General features: G+C 31.5%; 1 protein-coding gene across 1 annotated transcript in view; it reads left to right on the top strand.

Annotated features, from left to right (window-relative positions):
- LOC129980827 (uncharacterized) overlaps positions 1–22764 on the top strand; it is a 102127-nt gene extending 79363 nt beyond the window's left edge. Inside the window, exon 3 of the mRNA XM_056091232.1 lies at positions 21448–22764. The gene's annotated coding sequence lies outside the window, so the exon portion shown is untranslated. The remainder of the gene's footprint in view (positions 1–21447) is intronic.
- Positions 22765–23344: the final 580 nt, after the last annotated feature.

Raw genomic sequence — 23344 nt, 5'->3', positions numbered from 1 at the left:
AGGCAGTATGCGGGGTCCATGTAGTCCTTTATATTGCCCTTCAGTATAGTTTTTATGTACTTTATTTATAGCTGTTCCTCATCGCATATTCTTCGTAAGGTTCTCATCTGATAGCTGAATCATTTTTAGGGCCCGTTAACTGAAGCTTTTATAGTCTTTTTATTTATTATATGTCTCTCGCATGGAGAGAATAAAAGGAGAAAATGTTCTAATGAATCGCTTTGAGTCCGAAAAATCCATTTGGGACATCGACCATCCGGCGACGGACAGACAGAATGATGGCAATCTGTCACATCGTAAACGTGAAAACTCACCAACTTAACCAAGTAGACTGATGAAATTCGGTATGTGACCTTCATACTGAAATTGTAGATGTATATCAAGTATTATTAAACGGAATCCGTTTGTCTGAACTATATGAACACGGTAACTCAAAAAGTTAAGAGCTGGTCAGATGAAATTGTGTTCATATTTTCATCATCAAAATTGTAAATTTGTATTAATTTTTATATATGTGTGTATGGGAATACAATAACCAGAAGGAGGGGTCCCCCCAAAATTTTCTCTCATACTCACTGGTAAAAATGAATTTTTGTTTTAAATGCATTTTTTCCCAGTCGCTTGAACTTAAAATTTCACACAGAACTACAAGTTGCAGTTACAAAATCACAAACCAAATTTTATATAATTAAATTATTATATCCACTTGCTTCTGAATTCACAGAAAGACAAATGATCAACTCCTCGTTGCATTTGGCTCAAAATTTTACAGGCGTCTACACTATAGATGATAAATCTGTGTGCGGAATTTTATCCATCTAACTCTTCTTGTTTTGTAGTTACCGTGTTAACTTAAATTCAAACAGCTGAAGAGACAGACTTCCTTTGAATAGATTTTGATCGAAATTTGATAATGTACAAATTTAGTGTATATACTAAATTTCAACCCTCTAGCTCAAAGTGTTTTTGAGTTCACTTTGTCACAGATAGACTGACGGATATTTTCCAAAAATGTGTTTTTTGAACTCAGGGAGGTCTAAAAAGTGCAGATTCATCAAAATCGCGAATTTGAAATTTTTGACGATTTTAATACTTCATACTTTGTTTTCGAGAAAGTAAAAATGCAGCGCTAGCTTGCTAAAATTTTGTCACATCTTGCTGAAATCTTCACAGCATAACCGTGGATCTGCGTCTCATTTTGGATAACACTGACCGAAGGAAAGTATTATAAAATACGTATTTGCCGTATTGTGTTAGTAAACAAGAAAGTTGAGAGGAGAATATCCTGCGAGTTGATTTTGCTTTATTGAATGACTGTCCAGAGTTATGAAGGTGGACTAAATCATTCCGCGACCTCTTGCTAATACGGTGAACTTTAAACTAAATGATTGCTAATTTTCACTTTTATCATCTTGCCCTTATTCTCTGTATGTGAGTTACGTCCTTGTTCGAATGTAACCAATTTGAGTCCGTCTGAAAGTTCGGCGCCATTTTAATTGCAAATTTTACATCCTCAAAAAGTTTCAAAACTACGACATCCGCTACCCGTGGCAGACGTGATGATGTAGTTATAAAATAGAACGGATATGCAACAAACGAAATTAGTTTATTGTAATATGCTTAATCCTTTAAATGTGTCGGAATTTTTAACAGCATTTGTTCTTTATATTAGAGCCATTGTTTTACTACTTAAAAAGAAGTTTGAAATATCAAATGAACTTGCTCTAGTTTAAACCTTAAACAGACCTCTTTCGTCTGAAATGATATTCAACTTGAAGAAACAAGATTTCAAATATTCTTTCTGTCTTTCAAATGACATTTTCATTTTAAGTCTTTCAAATTTGAATAATAATCTCCATAATAGGGGGACATCTTTCATGATTTAAATAACTTAATGTATTGGAGCGTTAACACATAATTAGAATATTAACATAATTCCATGCGAATAAAAGTACTATCAGATGTGCATCATTCTTACAGAAATAATTTTTTAAAATTTATTTTATTTAAGTTTGGAACTCTGTAGAGATGAATGAACCCATCTGTAATTTCAATACTTTTATATGAAAATTGCTAGCGTTAAGTTTTGAAAAATGACCAAGTTTTTGAACCACTTACTTTTTTTTTTATTTCGTTTTTTATGAATCATTTTTATTGAAGGGCAGTGCCCAGGATCGATGGTCCTGATAAATGCTTTATGGTCTCGTTTGCTGGTTTGACAAGGCAATTAATCATTCTATGCATAAATTGCAAACTTACAAAATGAAAGAAATTTAAGTTCATTTATCTCCTTTTAATCCAAGCCACCATACAGAGCTTAAACAAAGAAGAAACAATATTAAATGATGGTTTCCCGTTTTAAAAATAAATGTTACATTATTATAATGGAATTCTGTGTGGAGAATGATGTATTGTACATATTTAATCATTTGGAATGCTCCGACTTTGAATAACATTAAATCCATTTATTTTTGTCTCTTAACAAACTTTTTTGCTTGTTTAGACAAAATACAGTAAATTCGCGATCATCCATGGAATCGGGTGACGAGACAATTGCATAGGCGAATTCCATCGATAATTCGCAAAATAGCAACAAAAAAAAAGGGGGGGGAGATTAAAATCAACTTGTAAATACTTTTGTACAATTTTCATTAACAAATGGAAGCATGCACATAAAAGACATACACATAAAATTATGACTTAATAAGCATTTTATATTTTTGTATTTTTTGTATTTTCAAGTTTATCAATTTACTTTTTTGCCAAAAAATCAGTAAATTTTTTTTGTGTGTGTCTCAATTTTTTTTTTTTTTTTTTTTTTTTGCTTTTTTGTCCGTGATTAAAGCTTTGTTAGGTACATTTCGGCATTAAAAATGTTGGGTAATTAAGAGTTTGCTATATAATTAATCTTTTCTTACACAATATATTTGACAAAAAAGATAATTAACTCATTTGTAGCTTGGTTTTTTTTCCCCTACATTGGGAAAAAAAAAACCAAGGACTTACGACTGAAAAGAGATAAAGTGAAGAGAGAGGAAGAGTTGGTGGCTGACACCGGTAAGCTCTGCACTTGTTAGAGCTCTGGTGGGAACTCCGAGAAATGAGTTTAGATTTATATCGAAATTTAGTTGTCCATATGTAAATAGTCATCAATCATTAAATCCGTAAGATATAATAAACTCGTATTGCCAAGAAACGTGTCACCACTTGAGTCAAGGCACGCGACAACGATAAAAAAATTATTCTAATTAAAGCTACGTGATTACAGTTGTATTAATTTCTCTTTACTTTCATATTAATTTTAATATGTTAAGTGCTATTATTTAGATATTTTTTTTCTCTGTGATTTAGATAATATCAATTTCTTTCTTGCATTATAAACTAAACATTTAATGTGTGTATTCACATTTTAATTTAATGGAACCTTCCTTTCACATTCACTTCAGAAGATTCCACTTTCTCAGATTCTGATGATTATTATTATTTATTTATTTTTAATAAGCGCATCATCATTTCTTTAAAATTTCACCCGAAATTTAATATATTAATTTAAGAGATCCCATGAAAAAGAATAAATCAACTTTTTTTAATTAGGTACTACATGCTATTAAAATGAAGAGCCATAAAAGGAATTGAAACAGTTTTTCTGCTTATCCAATAAAATTGCTATTTTATATTGCCATGCTTTTCTGAGGAAGCTTCTCAATAGCAGTATAATACGTAGAATCTAGCCTACTGATGTGCAAATTGCCTGTTCTCGGTGACAAACTGTGCGACGCAACATCTTTCTGCGAAACAGCATCGCCGATTGAGCTTCTTCCGTGGAAGATCTGTTCCGATTCTTCAATTAAAACTGATTGAATTAGTTTGCCCGTGACCTTGACTCAGGGAGTTCCTATTTCTGATCTTGAAGACGCGTTCGCAAAATAATTGCATCCGCTTTCCGACTACGGTGACAGTCGGCATTCGCAAATCTTCTCAAAATCTCAGAATCACGCCCATGCTCGGATCCACTGAGGATGTTCCTACCAAGAAAAAAATATTGCGTGTTCCTTTTTGTTGCGCAGTTGTTGTTCTTATTAATCTGCCCCGGTCATTTTGGAAGAGATGATTATTTAGCATTTGATTTTATTTTCTTGATAGCCACTTTTGGTGACTGGCTGGTTCGTCAGAACATTTCAAGTAAAGAGATTAAAGGTCGCGAAGTAAATAAGTAGATTGTTGCTTTTCTTCAGGGCATGTATGTGTTAAGAGTTCAATTTAATTGCGTTTAAAATTTCTTTTTTAATCGCTTGAATTCAAATTTTATTTTAATTGCTCAACATGAAACTACATTATCACGAACATTAAGCAGCTAAAATCAATAATTGCTCTCTTTTTGAAGGTACATATTTTGAATATTTGCGGAAGATGTCGTTTTTGTCTTTCTACCTTGCTGTGGTGATTGCAGCGTTCGAATTCCTTGACAATGACATAGAATTTTTAAAGGCTGGAAAAAAAAACGAACATTCAGTATAATTATAAAAAAGAACAAGAAAGTTGGGATTTAATATCATGTCCTGCTCGTTTAGCAATTTTTCACACCACACACACTAACATAATAGTAATAATTTCAATTTATCCACTTCCCAAAAATAATTATTTCCCAAACACTCGAGCTTAGGTTTCATGTTAACTTTTGAGTGCGCTGGCTCTTATTTTCTCACGTTGACTCTTAACGCATTGAAATCCACATATTTCCTCTGCAAAACCCATTTCTAAAGCTATTAAGTTCCGAAAGCTGCCGCACATGCTATTTTTCCTGCTTCCAGTTCCTATTTGGACTAAGCCAGTGGATAGTCATGGTTCTAACAAAGAAATTTTAGAATAGTCAGATAATCATAAAGAAAAATGATAAAAATTTGATTTTCAGTTAACCACATCTTTTCTTCTTTCCCAAGAAAAACGTTTCATTCATTCATTCATTCACACACACACACTTAACATCATTAACTTTTTTTTTATCGATTGTTGATATGCTATTTAAAAAAATCCTTCACTAAAATAAAGCCTTTATTTTAAACTTTTGTCGGAATCGCACAATTTTAATTTTCTTTTATTATTTATTGCAATAATTCAGATTGCTAACAAATATATAATTTTTAAATTTCAATGTATTTTAAATAACTTTAAATATTAGTTTTCTAAACATATATTACTTTAATCATAACTAAAACCTATTGTATGTTTACCGTTAATATTTTACTCTTTAAAACATTCATATAAGTAAATAAATTTATTTACTTTCTCGTTTTATGTAGCGAACAATTTAGGACATAATGATAAAAAAATACAGGGAAGTTTAATTAATATATCTTGAAATAAAGGAAAAAACATTTCTAAAATTAAAAATGAGTTTTGTCGATTTATGTCTAACAGTGCATTTTTATTTTAAATTGCATATGAGGAAATTAATTATTTCACTCATAAATGTTTTTAAATAATTCCAGGCAAACAACACAAAAGGAGGGCAACTTTCCCTTTAGAAACACATTTGCTTAGTCATGCAATTAAACGGATCTTGCAGGAAATCTACCGAAAATCTAGAATTCTGTGTTTTCGTCATGCATGACATGCAATTGCAAGCGGGTACTCTGATCTGTAATTACATCAAATGTGAAAGAACGTTTTTCAGATTACTGTACGGTTCAGGCTTTGTGTTCCTTCAGGATTCGCAAAGTAATTCTGCAAATAATTGATTTGTGGCATTTTATTATCACATTCCTGTAAAGGTACAAAAAACAGAAACGAAAATCATTTTTAAAATCTTAGCAATCATATTTAGATTCATGGGTAGAGATTATGATTAAATATAACAGAAAGGTTGTCATGTATTTTTCAATACTTAAAGTTTCTATATTCATCATCGCCGTAAGAATATGAAGGGTAGAAAAAAAAAACTCTATTCTTCTGTAATAATTTAATCTAAAAATTCTGATTTTCAATACGGATAAAAAATCGTAGATTTGTATCGTATGCCCAATGAGAAGAACAAAAAGGGGAAAAAACTGATAAATAATTAAAATATGATTAAATCAAAATGATAAATGACTTTTAAAAATTTAAATGAGAAAAGATATTCATCATTTCTGATGTATTTAATTCGTATTTATACTTTTAATCGTATGCGATTTTTCGAAAAGAATTTCTTAAATAGAATATGTTAAATATTACATACAGGTTACATTTTAATGAACAGTATGGTGCATTCATCTTAGGTAAAGAATATTGTTATAAAGAGAAGGGCGTGAGCGATTTTATTTTAGTGTCTGTCCTTTTGTTTAGTATAAACAGGATGTGCTGTATTAAAACAGAATTTTTTAAAAATAAATATGAAATCATAACCTGAATTTTCACAACATCAAGAAAAAAGTGATAGTAATTGAAATTCTGATTTCAAAAATACTTACTTGACCGTGACTCAGCTTTACACGAACAAAAATTATCTGTCGAAATTAAAATATGAAATGCTCTTATTTGCTGTTTTGGGAATGGAAAAGTTGATGGGTGTGACGTGAGAATTACGCTGTACTAAACGAGTCTGATTTAATAAATTTGGGGATCGACTTGAGTCAATATCTGGCAGATCAAGTTTCGTTTGTCTCCTTCATAACAAGCGACTGAAGATATATAAATAATGAGAAGTAGGAAAAAGTGCGCCGAGTTCTTACCCAGTCTTATTTAGTACAACCCAATTATTTCCTTTCTTTTTGTTTTATATTTTTCTGCCTTTCAGCAAATGTAGTCATCAGTCTCATTTTGAAGATCGGCCGCCAACTCTTTAAAGCCACATTATACAAAACGAAAAAACTATTTTTTTTATAGTAAGAAGTTTAAAGGTAGTTAATATTGTATGTTACTGTCCACTTAAACAAGATCCATTCTTGAAATTATTAACATTAATGAATAAAACTAAACTAAACTCAGTGGCACGACAGCCCATGTGGGCCAGGGCCTACAGTGCCCATATTTGCTCTCTTGACCGAGGGCCCTGGGGTGCAGGGCATATATTCCGGTTAGGTGGTCAGCCTAATGCGGAACCCCCAGTGTTTGGTTCCCAAGCATGCTTAGTTCTCAGTTTATCGACCAGCTGAAAGGATGAAAGACCCAGTCGACTTTACTCAGCCGGAGGATGGAACCTCGGGCTTTAACATTAATGAATACTTGAAAAAATAATTTCCAACTTTATATACAGCAAATAAATTTCTGAAAAATTGAATGTAATTCTTGGCCATCTATTTTAAAATTTTTTCGGGTGTTAGAATTATTTCCCACTGTGTTGTAGAAAGAAAACGATTTTCATGAGCATGGATAAAAATTATTTAATGATTAAGATTATATTTTTCGATCTGGAGTATATGCATTTTTTTTAGTGTACATGGTAGTACATATTTAAAGGTTTATATATTTCATTCAATAACTTTAGAAAGATAATGACCCATTAAGACTTATTCCATTGTCATTTTTTATTGCATGCAAACTGCACTCTTATGCACTTTTCTCAAATAATTTGAATTATTTGGGAAACTCGGAAAGAACTCAGCGGCAATAAATATTTATTTTGTCTTGAAGAATGTCAATTGCTATGAATGAAATACAATAATTTGGGCTTTTCAGTAGCCCGGCATTTTCAGAAAATCGACTAGGGCATCTTAAAAGGTAAACAAAACATTATTTGTAGATTTCAATGACCTTGCTGGAACATAAGCAATCGAATTTGGAATTCATTTTATAGCATTTGTAATAAATAATATAATTTTCTGTATAATTTGGTACATTTCGTAACATTTTATTCAGTAAAATAGAATTTACAATTAAAATATCCATTTTAAATGAATTTCTACTCATCCTGTAGTCCTTTGATCTAGTATCTGCAGAATGACTGACAGTCTATTGTATTGAAATTTTTATTTCCATTCGTTATTTATTTCTGGCATAATTCATATTTCTTTGGCATCTTATTTCTGGAAAAAAGGTCCATAAATTTACAAAATTGGCGTTTTTATGATAATACCCATAGTTCCTTTATTCAATGAAAAATCACCAGCAATGTTGGGGCATTCGTGGATGCGCTTAGTTGATACATTTTATTTAGATGATAGACGTTACGTATTAAATAATGTAATTATCTTTTAGATTTTCTTCTGAAAAGTAGATGAAAGATTTCTTCTATTACAGTATATGTTTATTAATCTGATTGATTTCACTCATAATTAATTATTTTCCATTTTTGATACAGCAGAGTTCTTTTTTTCTGTACAATCTAACAGTAACAAGATTAGATTCTGAAGAGAAACGAAACCGAAGAAATAATTTCGATTTTAAATTTAATACCGGCTTTTTTTAAAGAATTATTGACTGCTCCAATTTTAAATCCATTTGAGTAGACTAATCAGTTATGTGGAATGGAAATAGATGAATTTTAATTAAGAAATAAAAAAATGTGTATTATAAAGAACGAATTCTTTATAAGAGCTTATTAATTATTATTTATTATTATAAATATTTATTATTATATTATACTAATTAATTATTTTAAGACTAAAAGTAAAAAAGTTCAGTCAAAGTCGTATTTTCTTAAAAAAATGTATTTAATATTCAACCTTATTTATATTTAGAATTTATTCGTTCTTTGCAAAAAACAATTGTCTGACTTCTCCCTTTATATACTGTGGTGAATTCCCTTTGAATAGTATATATATATATATATATATATATATATATATATATATATATATATATATATATATATATATATATATATATATATATATATATATATATATATATATATAAAACTTTAAGAGATATATAGTACATATATAGAACCTTAATAGATAAATGCAATAATTAATCACATATTTAAGACTAAAATGTAGAAGCTATTTTTTTTAATGTTGTTTACTTTACTTTTTAGTATATTAATAAAATGTTGTTATTGAAAACTGCTTTTATTAATTTTTTTTCACTATGATGCTTTAAAAAAAAAAGAATGGGTAGTCTAATTCAACATCTTATTCCAAGAAAACCTGAAATAATTAGTAATATTATTGTCCTGATTGTAGTGAATTTTTTGATAGTGAAAGATAAATTCAATTACAGCATTTGAGTGCTGCTTTAATATCAGTGATCTAATTCCAAACGAACATCCAAGCACCATGTGAAATTTTGTGTTTGATAGGTGACTTTAGAGATCATTTTTGAAGCTTGGAGATTGATTAGAATAAACCAAATTTGATTTTAAAATACTTGTTATCACAAATTCGATTTTTGGACTCTGTAATATTTATTAAAAAAGAGATATAAATTTGAAACTTAAGAAATGAAAATAATTAAAATAGGGGAAAAAGAGTGTCTGTTTTTAGTACAGTATTAAAAGCATTTGTTAAATCATCTTTTCTTCATTTATAATTTTGATGAAATTGTAAATATCAGAATTCCTGCGGAGTTTAATGCTATTAACTATCTCTTTATAGAAATATAATTATAGTTCCTTTAAAAATTTCTTTTAGTCTCTTTAAAGTTCTTTTATTTTTCTATGTTTGTTCAAATACGAAGAATATAACCGATCTGCTTTCTTCCGGTTTAAAGAACTGTCCTTTCTTCATTATTTACGGAAGTTATAAAGTTTTTAATTATTTTTGCATCAGGAAATTTATATTAAACCGAATCTCAAAAAAAGAAAAATACTTTTGGTCTTAAATATTTCTTTAATGGAATTTCAGTTGTTTATCAACTACCCAGTTAAGCCAGACTTTTCCAATCCAAAAGTGTAAACAATTAAATTGATGTTTTCCAAACTTCAGAGATAGAGCGAAAAACGTAGAGTTTTGCCGGCTGGACCTCCCCACTTCCGCCGGCAGATGTTCTTTTCCAGGAAAGATGCCTTTTTCTTTTCTTTTTTCTTTCTTCTATTTCCTCCGGCACCAAGGAGCGAGAGATGTAAAAATCAAGAAACGAGGGGAGGGACAGAGGAAGAGGGGGGGGGAGAGAACAGAGTGGCACGCGCGCCCGAAGGTCGCCCTTCACGAAGAAAAAGAGAAAGCGAAAATCTATTAAAAGCCGCTTGGATTCGAGCGTGGGTTGTTCGCTTGTTGTGGTGTCACCGGTTGCCATGGGAACGGGCCGGGAGAAAGGGATTGTCTCCAAAATTCGAATGCCTTGTCACAATCACGTGTGCTGCCTGAAATGGAGCGCGAGCTAGTCACGCATCTTTCTGTATGCATTGTTGAATTTTGCGCAATTTTCCGTTGTAAGAGCTTACATAAAGAACACTAGGCAAGAAATAACTAATAAGAAAACTATGCCTATTGGCTTAACGTAATAATATGGAACTCCCGACGAATGTGCAGGGTGGATACAAAATACTAAACACATCGCTCATTATTAAAGTTCGCCGTTCTCCCAAATGCCTAATCACGTTTTACAATATTAGTTGATTTCAAGGTTTTTATAATATAAAAAGTAAAAAAATAATTTCGTACGTATTTACATTTTTATGTTTTGGCGGATGTTTATACTAGTAATAGCCGGTAAAAGGTCTACAGTTTCTGTGCTATTCGATACGATATTCATTTTATTAATACATTTACTTATGGCTATGTTAATGTGACATTAACAATGCCTGCTCCCATATCTTATTGTAAAACCTCGGGTCAAGACTTCTGAACATGAAATCGTATACGTCATTCTATACAATAGTTAACGCCACGTCTCTTTTTAATTTAAATTAGAAAAAGTTATTTTTAGTGCGAATTTTCCAAAAATTTCTTTTATATTATCTCGAGTAGGTCAGGGAAAAACCAGTTGTGTTTTGCATTGGCCACAAGTACATGAAAGTGTGCATCCACTTTCAGTCTTTAGCCATTATGACAACATCAACGCATTATACAATATTCATTAGAAACCGTGTCAATATTGCATCATCTAATACATAAAAGCATTCATAATGAACTGCTATGTCTTATGAACAAATCATTGATTAATATTATGATCATTTATAATATCATACACAATTATTATATAATTATATGATATTCAGTTTACTTCCTTTACATAAACTAATTTTTAAAAAAAATAAATATTTTCCACGACACTGACAAAAATATAACAAATCTTTGCCGTACTCTATTTGTATTTTTCCTTTTAATAAATGCGAATATTATTTGCATTATTTTTAAATTCCAAATAATTCTACTAATGGATATTTATGACACATATAAACCTTCATTTTGGTTAGCCTGCAAAAGTTTCATCCTGGTACTTACATGAAACAGCTATTATTGCGCTGTTACTATGCTTACTTGAATCGAAAAATTATATATTTAACGAGAGAAGGGCATTGTTTCGTATTTAATCGAAAGGAAAGGAAGGAAATATTTGATTATTTCTTTGATTAAAATTTAATAAAAAATGAATTCTTCCTACTCATTTAGTTTTTTCCCCCCCTAAGTGGAAATTTTGTACATATTACAGCATTAAAACTACACGATTGAATGCGTAAATGAAAGAAACAGCAATCTATGCCTTAACTGTTGTCATTTGTTTCTGTGAACCTTTTTTTTGGGGGGGGGGAGGCGGGGGGAGAACAACAGTATTTGCTCTCAATATTCGAAAATATTGAATCACAATTTATAATAGCTGCTATAAATTGTGATTCTATTTCCTTTATTAAGATAATTATTATAAATAGAGTTTTTAAATATATCAACACTTTGAAGAATTAAGTATGGTTTCTCCGTTTCATTTCGATAACTTTCGAAAATATTGTTGCTCAAATATGACATTTAAGCCACCATAAAATTCAAAAAATTATAATTTGATTTCATAGTTATGCAGTTTTTCCTCGATATTAACATTTTTTTTAAAAATATATTTTAATACAATATTTACAACAATAGTTTTATGGCTTAAGAAAATGTAACCAATTTTCATTACTTTTAAAACTATTTTATCGAATTAAATTAATTCATTATTGAAAGCTGAATGAAGATTCTGTTTATTTTGTTATATTCTTTTGTAATGAATTTTAGAGCAAGGAATATCTACTTTTTTATTTTATTTTATTCATTTTTAGTGCATTCCATTAACAAAACCCTGTAAGATATTAAATAATCTATTTAATACACTGACAGAGTATACTTACTATTTTTGATTTTTGTATTATTATTATGTTTCAATCTAACTTGCTATTAAACACCCTCAAATAACACAAGCAATTAAAAGTTTAAAGGCAGCAGATACATTTTATTAGCAGAAGCATGTTATACGAGAAAAAGAAATGAAACTGCCACTTTAGACAACGTGTAATTATAATTTAAATAACGTGGACGACTGCATTAGCATGCAAATGTCACGACTCTAAAAGCTCCAAATCTTGTATGTAATAAACAGACACGACTTCAATGTTTATCGCTATTTCATACTTAAAATTACTTCATAGAGGGAACCGTGAATAACAGGTTACCCATAAAAGATTTAATAGAAGTTAAATATAGTCAATATTCCCGGCGAATCCACTGGTCTCCAAAAGCGGCTAGTGTAAATTACTTCCAGATCTTAGATAAATTTTGTACTTCAATAAAAAGTGTGAATCTATGTTCCGTAAAAAAAGTTGTAAAAAAATGAATCTCGATTGTTTTGAGGGGAAAAAAGTCGATAAACTACATCTCATTCATAACTTGTTTAGAACATTATCAGCTTTTTTGATAACGATAAAACACTAAACGGCTTAGCGATATGTGACCAGCGCTCTGTCTTTAGGTGTGTTTTATTTAACTTTTCGTATCATATCAGATGAAGTGAATAGTAAATAAAAGATCAATGAAAAACTTTTGTTTCACTTGCTCAGAAATGATACTAATGAAAACGAATTTGAGGAAAGAATCGGAACTCTTTTATCTATATGATATTTGTTTTAAAGGACACAAAAATTATAAATTTTTTTCGATTTTTACTAAGAATAATATGAAATGATGTTAAAATTTTACTGCAAACAACTTTTTTAAACGATAGTGATACCACATGCATGATTGCGTTTACGATTTCTATCACTTATTCGTATTATTTTCACTTTTGTTTTATAAAGATTCTGAAGCCTCATTTTAAACCAGTGTTTTAATATTTTTGTCTTAAAATAGGTCTTATAATAAAGCTATTAATTTTAGAATTTGGGAAGTTTTGTTTAAAATTGTCAGTTTCAATAAATTTTATTCTTGGACCCTGTTTTGAAAAACTTTGTTAAATATTAGTGTCATTTATTGAAATAAGGATTAAAAAAAAATTGAAAGGCAGAAACATTTCTTTAAAAACTTCTGTCACTTTTTAGGAACATTGAATCGATAGTTAGTGAAAACTGAAGATGCATTTCAAATTGAATGAATATTGATAATAACAGAAAGAAGATTAAAATTTAGCCAACGCTCTGAAAATTTCGTTTTATAAGCAATCCTCATTCGTTATGCCTGGTTTTAATATTAAATTTTTTTTTATGTGGGCCGCGATGGCCTGGTAGCAAGTTCTCGGTTTCGGAACTGGAGGATGTAAAGACCCGATTCCACCGAAGAACCGTCTTGTAAGCGATTCTGGTGCACGTTAAGTCTTTCAGGGCCAAACGTTCTCCCTCTGGTGTGGAAATTTGAAGAGGGGGATGCCTCAGGTGTCGTCCTCGTCATCTGATCGTGTTTCAAAGTTACAAGGTCCGTCCCAAAATAGCCGTAGTGTTGCTTTAAAATGAGACGTTAATTAAACTAAACTAACATTTTTTTTTATCATACAATATCTTAGTGGTAATGTTCGTACAATTCTGTTTAAATAATTTTATTAAAATAATATGAACATAAATTTAATGATTAAGGTGCATGCATTTACAAAATTATAACTAATGGAAGGCTCTCGTTATTATAGTTTTTCTTCACCATATCTTTTTTCAGTCTTCTTTAATATTATACCAAATAATTTAGCGACAGCGCATTTTTTTTTTTTTTTTTTAAATATCATTTCTATGTTTTGAAAAAAAGTCAAATAAAAATGAACACTATTTACTTCATATTTCTGAATTGCTCTTTTTTTTTTTCTGCTTTAAAATTAACACACGGCATCGCATTCCATTTTTTGAGAGTCTCTCTCTTCCTGCATCTGTTGGAAGCTAATCAACTATTCGACTTGTCCACCTGTCACCGTGTGTTCGGAAAAGAAAAAGAGCAGCAGTCCCATTCATTCCAGGCTCAGTGTTTTGACTCGTTGACATTTTGCTGTCTCCCTCACACACTTCCAACACACGAAGATGTGCTGCATTTCATCGCGAGGAGCCGCTTTTTGGTTTGTTCATGATGACTTCGTAGGCAGTGACAAATCGTACGCGTGGCAGAGATAAAATATATCCAAATAGACGAATTTGAAAATGACGCTGTAAGTTTTAATATAAAAATGTATTAAGAATGCCATACTTTCTGTAAGTTACATAATGCAAAAATCTCTCAAAAACTCTGTACAGAAGAAACCTTTGGGTCTAGAACTACTCAATTTGGCACATAGAGATTCTTAAGTAAGAAGTATTTATTGAGAAAGGTTTTTTTTTTTTCCACAAAATTTAAGTTAATTAAAAAATTAACGCGTTCGCTGCCACGACTCACACCTGATATTCAGGTCATCTATCTCGTCAGATGACACCTTCTTTACTGACTCTTAGTTTTGTTCATTTAGTTTAGTTATATTAACGCTCTGTTTTAAAGCAACACTAGGGTTATTTTGGGTCGGACCTCGTCATTTTGAACCGCGGTCAGACGACGAGGTTGACACGTGAGCTGGCTCTCCAATCTCAAAACTTACACAACACACCAGCGGGCTTTGCTGTCTCTTAACTATAGTAGAGAAAAGGGGTCATTTAATAAGACAGTTGGTTTGGTACAATTACATATTATGTGTAACGCACGGGCGCGTATTTCAGCAGTCGATGAGTTAATCGCCATTTTAGTGTTTTTCTCAATAATTTCGAAACATATTACCGTTACTTTTTACATCTAATGACCAATAATTTTTACATCATTTAAAAATTTAACTTTTTAGTTATGTCAATTTATTCCCTGATATTTAAAAAAAAATTGTGAATTTCAATATTTAATTTAAAGCGATTAATGCATTATATTTTTATCAGTCATTCACTACTGAAATGTTCAATATTCCTTTTAATTGTGGAGTTGACTTTCACAATATAACCTTTGATTTAAAACAATGGGTCAATTTATTCAATTATATCTAATTTTCAATATGTTTGCGTATTTTCGTTCTTCATTTAATAGAAATATTTCGCATTTTGCATTATTTTGATATAATTTTTTGAATTCTTAACATGGATTTAGTAAGGAAGACGGAGTAATAGGTTAAAAATGCATATGAAAAATGCATATATAACAATGTTTTTAATGCGGCATTCCTTCTATGATGTAAAAATCAGTATATTCAAAATGCAACTAATGATGCAATCAATCTAAATGCAAATAAGACTCTAAAGCATTATCAGTTACAGTGCTTCGAACTACAGGTTCGAATTTTTTTAAAGCAAAAAATTAATATTTTATTTATTTATTTATTTTATTGAGACGTAAAGAGCGATTATTGATAGACAAAGATGAATTTAAGTTTGCACAAATGTTGCTAGTTTTGCCCTTTGTTTTTCATTTACACATTTACTAGGCTCAATTACTTAGTTACTTTGGACTTACTCAGTTTCTTTCTTTATTACCAGAAAAAAAAATGGAGACGACGAATTTCTCTGCCGGCTTCGATCCAAATGAAAAATGCTTTTCGTCTTAATAATGCATAATTCATTCATTACAAAGAATTTTTTAAATAAAAATTTCGAACGATACTTTCAAACGTCAAAATGCTATATTTTTTCTTGCATTTTTACTTTAAATTTATGAAAGCACTTTTTTCTTTTTTTTTGAGCATATAAGTTTTTTTTACCAACAAAAACTTACTTACTAAGAACTCGTGCAAACATTTTCAGCGCTATTTGTTGGCATATTACTATCTCAACATAATAATAAAAATTATTGATAATTAATCTTTTAATTTAAGCCTTTATGGTGGTTCACGGTGTTTATCAAAGCATTATGAATTATCTAAGAGTAACAACTATAATCAATATAATTTAGTTATTTAACGTACCTTTTTAAGGTAACAACGGACTTTGCCTTAACGAACCTCGTAATTTTGAGCCGCTCTCAGATGACAAGGACGACGCTTGGGCTGGCAACCTCCCCCTCTCCAGCTTCGGCACCACACTAGCTGGAGGAAATTTCGCCAGAGTAGAGATAGCGCGCACTAAACCCATTTACACGATGGTTCTATGATAGAATCGGGTTTCGAACTTGATAACCTCTGCTATCAAATCCGAGACCTTATCACCAAGCCACCGCAGCCTTGTTTTAATTAGATACATTTTTATGAATATTTAAAAATGGTTGAATTCGGTAGTAAGTAAGTTTCCCATGGCCATCGAATGATCTGTAAGTGTTAACCAGGAAGCTAAACGGAGCACAATTTTGAAACTGGCCTGGTATTGCAATTGCTGGAAATGAGGGGCTCTGAATGGAAAGTAATTTGCCACAGCAGTTGCTCGCAAAAATACCATTTATTTCGCGCTTGTCAGAGAGAGCCCACGTGTGTCCCGACTTCTCAATCCGCGCTTGCAGCAATGACGGATGAGAGAAGGCTGACAGAGAATTTAGCGATGCATTTCAACGCACAGTTTAAGAAAAACATGACGAATCGCTCATGAAGATTTGACTTGAAAAAAGACTTCACTTGGACTTGAATTTGCAGCATCTATGTGGCATCATTTTTCGGAATGAAAACAGCTTTATAAATTATAACATTTCAATGAATGAAATCAGTTTAATTTATATTAATAAAAATGAAATTCATAAATATTTTCTCTCTTATGGACACCCAAACTGCTCAAAAGATTACCTTCAAATTTAGTTCCTAAACACCACGAGGCCGCGGTGGCCCGATGACAAGGTTTTTCAGGTTCGAGACCCGACTCAATCGACGAACCACCGTATAAGCGTGTCTGGTGTACGTTGAAACTGTCGGGGACAAAGGCCCTGCCATTGGTATGGCGTGGAAATTTGGAGATGGAGCACTAGCTCGTCATCTGGCCGCGGTTCAAAATTGCTAGATCCATCCCAAAATAATCCTAGTGTTACTTTTAAACGGGACGTTAATATAACCAAACTAAACTATAAATATTAAGAAGTGTAAGAAAAACTTTTGTGAAGTTTTGTTCTCAATTAATTAAAAAGAATATTGTTTATTAATTTAAACTATATTTCCATGTATAGAGAAGATTTACTGATCCCTAATGCCACCATTGGTATTGATTGAAAATGTTATAGATGTTTGAATTCACAATATTAATTTCTTTTTGAATTACCAATCGCAATGGTTAAATGAATTTTGAATCATTCATGAAAAATCATTAAATTATTGGGGGGGAAAAAGCTCCCAGAGTTTGCTTTAATTTTTCAAACGTTATATCAGACGCTACGGGTATTCTCATTATAATTAAAATTTTTTAAAAATGATAAAAAAAAAATTTGTACACTATAAAATTTTTTATGGAAATTTTCTTACATTAGAAATATTATATATATATTAGAAAAACGTTTATTTATATACGTTTAGGAATGCAAATAAATAACTTTTTACTTTCTCACGTCTGATGTTCAGCCACAAATCCGATTTATTTTATGTGTGACAACTGCATGTTGTGAGTGTTAGTGCAAGCATAAAGAAGATTTTAGTTTGTAACATTTAAACAAATATTTAATACTTAATTAATAAAAATAAAGAAAGTATTTTCATTCCGAACAAAGCCGCATTTCAGTACTTTCTGTTTATATGCTTCGCACAAGAGAAAGTAAAAAACTGTAAAAGAAGAGCGAACGCAGCTCTCTTTCCAGACGAGCGAGTGGCTCCGTGCCATGGCATTTATGTGGACGGAGAGAAAAAATCTCCATCGAAATCCCAGCTGTCCCGTCCCTTTGCTTCTCATTTTAATGAGGCAATTTACGATGCAAGCTTCTCTTCAGCGCAGAGATGCTGATTTTGGGGTCTCCCACGCTTCACCCTTCGACGAAAACCATGCCAGTCAGCCTTTCTCTCAGCAATCTGTGTGTATACATGGTGTTCCTCAGGCGGCCTTTGCAAGGCTGATGACTGTTTTCATTGGCGTGTAGAATGAGATGCCATGTAAAAATAATAATTTTAGATGCGAATGCTGTTCTACGTTTTCTATTCCTAATAAGATTTTTTTATACATAGATTTCGAATATTGGGATCTGAATAGTGAAACTAACAATCCATAAAGAATTATCGTGATAATATCGGAGCTTGATTCGAAAATGTATTGATTTTTAGATCCATATTTTTTTTAATTTTATATTAATAACGATTAATATTTATTAGTATTGTACTTAGATCACTATTTATTGATTCTGAGATCCATTTATTTATTTTTATTGTTTTATTAATATTATTTTTATATTTTGATGGATTGTTCAGTTTTAGTGTAACAGTAGGTTAGTTTGCGTGTGAGCATAATAGTTAAAAATGCTACTAGTAATAAAGGTGAGATTTTTAATATGATTTTATCACCGAGAGTCAGGGTACAGATAGACAAATAGGATGACGGTGATTGCAGAAATATACCATGAATTAAACACCAGGGGAAATGGCCCCTACAAAACTTTCTCGCAAACACACTAATTTCTGTTTGAGAGGGGGGGGCTATCCTCCCCTTCGCCAAAAAATTGTGAACCTTATGTAAAGCAGATAACGCCTCGGAGTATAATAGTTAAGAAATATTAACTTTTGGCGTATATTTAACATTTTTACTAAATTCGTCATATAATCCTTTGCGAGTGGTTTTTTTTTTTTTCTTTTTTGCGAATTATTTTTGACATGCGGTTAATAGTATTCGAAAATCGAATTTGTTTTGGAGAATTTTTTTCTCAACCGATTGAAATAAAGGTTTGCAAAACACAGTTTGTACAGTTACAGAATCACATACCAAATTTAATATACTTAATCCATTGCGTTTTTGATTTATCGCATTTGCATGCTTCTCAAGCACAGACCTACAGATAATCAACCCTTTGTTGGCTTTATCTCAAAATTTGACAGTTGTCTACTCTACAGATTTTAAATCGTCGTTCTGAAATTTATCCATCTAGCTCTCTTCCTTCGTCATAACCGTGTTACCTCCTATTCGAACAGCAGTGCAGACAGACTTCAGATTAAAATGATTTTTTTCGATTTAAATTTGAGAGTTTGCTCACATTGTAATCGAAATCTACACATTTTGAATAAAGACCGTATAACACATTTCATCCGTTTAGCTCAAAGCCGTTTTGAGTTATCTTTGTCACAGATAACCAGGCAGACATGTATAATGCAAAAAATGTATTTTTCGCCCTAAGAGAGATCTAAAACATGAAGATTCGACAAAATCTTTAGTTCGAATTTTTTTACGATTACGGTATTTTCTCAATACTTCGTGTACGGGAAGATAAAAATGATATTAGGTGTGTGCTCTTTGGAGGCAATATCTCTAACATATTTTGAACCTTATCAGCCGATGGGAAAGAAGTCCAAATGCATACTTGAATCTTTTCACTATAGTTGAATCTAAACAAATGCTCCGTGTTATGTAAATATTCAAAGAACAGTCCCGTTGATTTATTTTTAACTGTAACATTTTTTCGAAAAATAATTTGTAGGTAAAATAATCCGTTCTTGTTTCGTCGTGCGATGAAATCCAAGATTTTTGCAAATGCATCCTAAGTTCGAAAACACTTCATATCCGAGGGCATAAAACTCAACCAAGCGACGCTGTATCAGATGCACACTATCGATGGATGAAATGACATCGTGCGCTATAACAATATGAATAAGAGAACAGTTTCATTTTTTTTTTGTTTATTTTTATTCTGGAGAAAGGACAAAAATTCATCTATACAGAAATCAGACGTCTGCTGCATAACTTAAAACTCCTGCCAATAATTATTTTATTCTTTTCCCAAATCCAAATTTCCACGAAGTAACAATAGAAGGCGTTCGAATGTATTCCGGTGACACACGAGGTGTATTGATTTACGGGGATGTGTGTCATCCTCGCCATTATTGATGTTGCCATTGAAACTTCTTATTTTCCACGCCGTACAATGACGTGGAGAGCTGCCAAAAGCAATAAAGTGACGCAAAATGTGTATACGAAATGCATTTCCTCGTTGAGCAGTGGGTGAAGATGAAGGAAAATAAGAGAAAAGCGTCTGTATGCCATGAGAAAAAGTCACCGATCATCTTTAAAAAATATATACATATGAACTTATATATTGCTTTCCGAATGGAAATGTGTGTTTTATTGGAACTCCTGGGTTATAGTATCCGCTGTAACATTTATAATTTGACGTTTGAGTTTAGTATTTTCATTCATTTTCTATTCTGTTTAAAAAAATAGCCGTAGTATCTTTCGTGCACTTCAATATAATAGATTCACATTCATTCAGAAACTCTTAAACTTAACTCTTCTATGCATCATGATGGAAATTTCCATCATAACATTTAGTGAACAAAAAATTGTACTCAAAACAGGTGTAATGTAAAAGGGTTATTGCGGGCAACTTTTTTCACGACTATTATGTGATAAGGAACGTAGCTTTCAAAATAATATTGTCTAAACTGATTATTCCTAGCTATTCTTTTTAAACCTCTCTAAAAATGCAGATTTTTTGGAAAATGATTGAATTTTCTTTTTGGATGCTATTATATAAATCACGGAAATGCAAGAATGAACCATAATAACATTTTAATTTTTCAGCATCTACTTTCATATTTATGAAATTTAAAAAACGGTTAACTTGAAACCTGATAACGTATTCAATCTGTCTCAATCAGAAAAAAAAAAAAATCCTCTTTCCTTTCAATAATATGAAATTTTTACTTGAGATATTTTGTCCTAAAATACGCTTAACAATGTTAAAATATAAATTGGATAGCATTTTAAGCTATGAATTGGAGGGTGTTGCTTCAGAGCCCTTTAAATAGGCGATAGATGTGGCATCAATCGATTGCGCATTGGGAACGTCGTGATTGATCTGCTCTAATAATAGCCTAGGCCTTGAATTATTCGACCTCTTACATCATATCTCCCCTCAGAAAACCACACCTGTACCTGAGATCATCATGGAACTAAAGGTTCCAATGGATGGTTATCTGCCATCTAACTCTTCTGCCATTCCCTTTCCTTTATTATTATTATTTTTTGTTCTGAGGATAATGTTTCTAAATCTGTGGCGATTCTTTTTTACTTCTGGTAACCCTATCTTTCTTCTCTTTCAGAAGCCTGCAAGGGAGCACCCGGAACCAGTTACACCCTCGTCTCACGATCTTCTAACGCCAACCATGCAATGGCCCAGCCCTGCCCTGATGCGGAAGATGACCGGGGGATAGCCATCAGGGCGTGGACGTCTCATCCCGGACGCAGTCCCCCTCCTACGAAACAGTACCGACGTATTTTCAACATGCCAGCTCCTAATCTCACACATGCACACGTGTGCAGCAATCACGCACACTCAGTTCTTTCTTTACCCCCGAATTCGAAAAATATTATTTTTTAAGTTAAACGACATTTTTTTTTCTTGCTTATGCTTTTCACGCACTTACGGATTGTGGAAATGGTTTATTCACGAAATAAGCTACTTACTGCAAATGGAACGGTTATGCAAGTTCAGCAGAATTTTCCACCAGTTCTAAATCTTTTTTCCTATCTGGAATCAAAAAACGTGAGGACTTTTTGGATCGCAACTGGTATTATAATTCAAAATGTAGAGTTCATCAGCAAATTCTTTTATAAATCTTTTATATATATATATATTATTTTAATAGTTGTCGTGGGGTAATAGTAATCGCATGGGTCGATCTTGTGCAGATGTGATATTTTGGAGCGCATGGTTTTCTTGGCTAAACATGGTGGTTTCTGGAATTTTTCTCTCCTGAGTGTGCAAACCAGAAAGAGGAAAAACCGAACTATATGCTTCACGATCTTTATTACCCGCAATTTCATAAATCATGATTCATTTTTCATTATATGCATCTACGATCATTTGGTTTCATATTTAAGCTGTAACAATCTTCCTCGTATTACATTCATACGCTTCACGCAAATGAATTCACAAATCACATGTGCAATCACGTTCCCATGAGCCTCAGACTGAAGTGAGCTATAAGCCTTAAATAAAGCATTACACATAGTGAAACAAATCTCTCAAATGTCGGAATATGTACTTGCTTGTTGTATAGCCTATAAAAGCAGAAATATTTTTTCATTCTTTCTCTTGCATTTGTAACAACTGCCGCTGAAACTTTTATTGTTCGAAGACCATCATGTTAAGCCTAACTGAAGGGGAATCCTACTGATTTGCCGTGACCGAATCCTTCATCTCAAAAAGCCTTACGCTATCAAGTTGGAGAAATTGAGATATGTCGATGGAATCTTGTCTCTGTTACTGTGTTGAAGAAAAGGAAGAAATAAAATGTCAGCAAACTAAATAAAAAGAATGTTGTCATTGTGTGCTAAACCAGCGGCCGGATGTCCGCTTGCTTGTGTGTGATTCTTCTTTCTACGATCATTTCCTCAATAAATAGTATAAACTATCATTTCTGTATTCTTTAATTTTGAGTTTACACTTACAGTATTTTTTTCAATTTCTGACCATAATAAATCACATTTATTAACTAAGCTGGTATTTTCATAAAAACAGACGTTCTCAATATATTTCAGGAAACTCAATAATATTTGAATAGGCATTCAATTTTCAAATGAATTATCAAATAAATGCTTCGAGTTTTGAGTTTAAACAGTTTTTTTTTTTTTTTTTTTTTTTTTTTTTTTTATCATAATCTCTTATATGAGCAAATCAAGGTTCATACAAAATGTTCAGATAAATCAATTATAGTTATTAGACAGGGTCAAAACTTTTTACATTATTTATGCTGCCTGCAGTGAAGAGTAAAACTTATTAAAGAATATTATATGTACTTTGATTTCTGCAGTTGATTGAATGATTATTTGAAGGTCATCAAAGTTGAAAGTTCATTTTTTATCTAAGTAATCTCTTTTAAATAATAGAAAAATAAAGTAGTGTTTTTTCTACGTTAGTCATATGTTAAAAAGTTTTACGCATAAGGATTTTATTAACAGTTCATTCATTAAAATGAACGAATTTTAAAATGTTCT

Source organism: Argiope bruennichi, chromosome 8 (assembly GCF_947563725.1).
Source record: "Argiope bruennichi chromosome 8, qqArgBrue1.1, whole genome shotgun sequence".
Classification (NCBI taxonomy): Eukaryota; Metazoa; Arthropoda; class Arachnida; order Araneae; family Araneidae; genus Argiope; species Argiope bruennichi.
Note: the sequence above shows the minus strand (reverse complement) of the source record. Positions and strands in the feature narration are given on the sequence as shown.